The sequence below is a fragment of the Biomphalaria glabrata genome, chromosome 14 (genome assembly GCF_947242115.1).
Source record: "Biomphalaria glabrata chromosome 14, xgBioGlab47.1, whole genome shotgun sequence".
NCBI classification, from domain to species: domain Eukaryota; kingdom Metazoa; phylum Mollusca; class Gastropoda; family Planorbidae; genus Biomphalaria; species Biomphalaria glabrata.
The window spans coordinates 30,794,421-30,798,055 of NC_074724.1; the positions used below are offsets into that span (position 1 = coordinate 30,794,421).

A 3,635-nucleotide genomic window follows, 5' to 3' on the forward strand; every position below is an offset into this window, starting at 1 on the left:
TTCATCTTGCTTTTTTTTATAAATGGGAACTATGCCTGTAAGTCCCTGTTGAACGTCAATGTTCGTTTTGTCTCCGACATTTCTTACTCTGTCACTGACTTGAACAGAAGGGAAAGCCAAGAAATATTGTTATCTTGAAATGAATAGTAGAAAATAAAACACAGAGAAACCGAGACTATTCGTTGTAGAAGGCCTCACCACTGACCTGCGAAGTCGCAACCCGTGGGCCGTGAAGACCAATAGCTCGTTGACACGTCGCACATGCCTGTACGCTACTGGTGTAAACTGCCCACAGGTTGTGACATTGCAGGTCAGTGTTCAGGCCTTCTATGACGATTTGGTCTCGGAGAAACACGCCTGGAGGCAATATGCCAAAAGTCAACCATCAGTTTCGTAAAAAAAAGGTATAATGCCTTAAAGTAGAACTAATCAAGATTACAACAACGGAAGCCCTAGAAGCGCCGATCAAGAAATAATGAAAAGATGGAAACATCGAAAGACGGTACCGGTACCTTTAAACTTAATAAAAAATCAATGCGTTAAATCTGGTTGAGAAACAAACGCATTGATTGAGATTTTTTTTAATGACCGTCCCGCTCGGACATTTTATGAAAAGTCACTGGTACAAAGCGAAATTGTTCCGCCAAGGCGGGACGTCGGGTTACCTTTTTAATTGACAGAAGAGCCACGGACAAAGGTATTTCAGGAATTAAACAAAACTGCATTCGTAGGTGGTACAACTATATACAAATTAACTCTTTCTCTCCGTAATTATTTTTCCACGTTTCGACGCAATTCTACATTTTGCTCATTACTCATTTCACTACCCTATTATGATTAAGCTTTAGTAACTTTGTCGTTTGTTATCAGAAAATGTTTTATTTTGCTGGAATTAAAGAGGAATGCTTGCTCTTTTTATATAACACAAAGTAAAGTTTATAAAATCAAACAATTTAATGAGGTCAAATCAACGAGGGTATCGTCAATTAAGAGAGAAAGAGTTAATCATCTACTTGGTATACAACCTCTTTTTTTTTTTTAATTCTCATTATTTTTAATTGTATTAAAATTGGTGAACAAGAACTACTTACAAATTTAATTTTAAAAAGAAAACGGCTCTCTTATAAAAGATAATTTGAAAATAGTCGTGGCACCAGAACTTTGCAAACTGCAAAATACATGAAATCGGATTTTCTCTCTCTTTTCTATTTAAACGTGACGGATAAACACCCAGACAGATCACACAAAAATCTCGGGGCTCCGCCAAGAAAGAACTGATAAAACAAAGATTGGGAAGACAAAGGCTGATATTTAATGCGAATGATATTCATTTCGATGTAGACAACATATCATGGGCATGTGCATAGCCAGGGGGGGGGGGGGGGGGGGGGGGGGTTTGGAGTGCAACCCCACCACTCCGAAATGAACCCCGCCCCCAGGGGGAGTGGGTCGGAATTTAATTTAGTGACTGATTTTTTACTTTGATTTTGTTTATTTTAGGTGAGATTTTAATACTAAACCATCACTTGCCCCAACACAGCCAAGGGGGGTTTGAGTTATAAATCTCCTATCTGGGGGTTTAGCAGCTAAATCCCTCTCTTCTATAAAAAAAAAAGTGCAAACGAAAATCCCCGAATTCCAAGAACACAGCTAAGGAAGAATTTTTTATTTTAAAACCCCCTCCAAAATGTACGATAAACCCCCTCTTCAGTATAAAAAAGCAAATTACAAACTCAAAATTCTATGAGCGTAGCCAAAGGGGTTTTGAGTTTGAACACCCCTTCAGCGGGGTTTGAAGCTAAAGAAATACCTCTTCAATATAAAAAACAACAACAAATTACGCACTCAAAATGCTATTAGCGTATTATAGCCAAATGGGGTTTGAGTTTAAGCCCCCCTTCAGCGGAGTTTGATACTAAAAAATACCTCCTTAATATTAAAAAAAAAGCAAATTATACACTCAAAATTCTATGAGTGTAGCCAAAGGGGTTTTGAGTTCAACCCCCCCCCCCCCCCGCCAGCGAGGTTTGAAACGAAAAAATACCTCTTCAATATAAAAAAAAAATCAAATTACGCACTCAAAATGCTATATGCGAGTTTATACCCCCCCCCTTTTTTTTCAATATAGGCTACCTCTTAAATATATATATATATATATATATATATATATATATATATATATATATATATATATATATATATATATATATATATATATATATATATATATATATATATATATATATATATAGGAAATTACACATTAAAATTCTTTGGGCGTACCCATGCCAATGGAAAAGGGGGGGGGGGGGGTTGAGTTTAAACCCCTATCCTCCCGATGGCTTTTTAAAAACGTTTAAAACCCTTCCTGATGGTTTTGAGTTTAAAACCCCCCAACAGAGACTTTTGAGGTTGAAAACCTCTCTCTTCAATATTATTCTAGAGCAAATTACAGTCACCATATTCTATTTTTAATTTATATAAACGATCGATTTACCAAATTGCATTAGTTCAGGAACAAAAGTCATATTATTCGCAGACTATAGCCTAGAACAATAAAAACAACACAAGATACAGAAATTTTACAAAGAGAATAAGATGAATTAGAGAAATGGGAATCAAATTGGAGCATGTCTTTCCACCCAGAAAAATGTTAGTTATTAAGAGTAACAAAAAAAAAACTAAAACAAATTAATTCCACTTAGGCCCTATCTTATTCATGGTAAACCAGTAACACAGGCTAAAAACGCAAAATACTTACGTGAAAAATGAAAAACTTTCATGGAATCCCCATGTTAATGAAACTATCAAAAAATAAACAAAGCATTATAAGGTTTATTAAAAGAAATTTCTATAAATCAAATAAGAACATAGAACTAAAATGTTATTGAACCTTGGTTAGGCCAATAATAGAATATGCATCCTCTGTTTGGGACCCCTCATCTCAAGAAAACATTATTATATAAGATAAGATAAGAAGATTGAATAGTTCGTTCGTCGTGGTTCGATGATGACCAATTTTGTCATCCAGGGGGCTGAGGGCTTTGCACTGGGGTTTTGTGCCTCCTCATGTGGCTGGTGAGACCTATGTGAGCCCGGAATATTCGGCTGCACACTGGGCAGGTCATTCCAGCTGGAGCTAATGTTATGAATCGTTAAAAAAAAATAAATCTTAGTTACCGGTACTGATAATGTTAATCATTTATTTTAATAGAAGTTGCCTACTATCTAAAGAATATCCTCCCCGCCGGAGAATCGAACTCCTGTCTATAAATTATTTAAATAGAAGTACCATATAAAAAATATCCTCCCCGGCGGGGAATCGAACCCCGGTCTCCCGCGTGACAGGCGGGGATACTTACCACTATACTACCGAGGATACATTTAACTGTGTCAATTTATAAATAAAATTCTAAAACTTTGAGACGTTGTTGCTCTTTGGGAATACCTTCGAAATCTGTTATTTGCATTTACTCCCTCTGCTCATTGCTATATATTTTGACTTATCCTAATGAATGCTTTGAATTATAACTAATTAACTCAAAACTTTATCTGCAAATAAATATAGAATGACAAATTATTCTTCTCTTTCAACTTAGTTAGCTTCGTTTTTTATGTTTCATTGGGAAATCCCT

General features: G+C 35.8%; 1 non-coding gene across 1 annotated transcript; it reads right to left on the minus strand.

Moving 5' to 3' along the window:
- Positions 1 to 3,307: 3,307 nt before the first annotated feature.
- On the minus strand, positions 3,308 to 3,379 carry Trnad-guc (transfer RNA aspartic acid (anticodon GUC)). Its single transcript has one exon. It is a non-coding gene; the product is annotated as a tRNA-Asp (tRNA).
- Between the last annotated feature and the right edge of the window lie 256 nt (positions 3,380 to 3,635).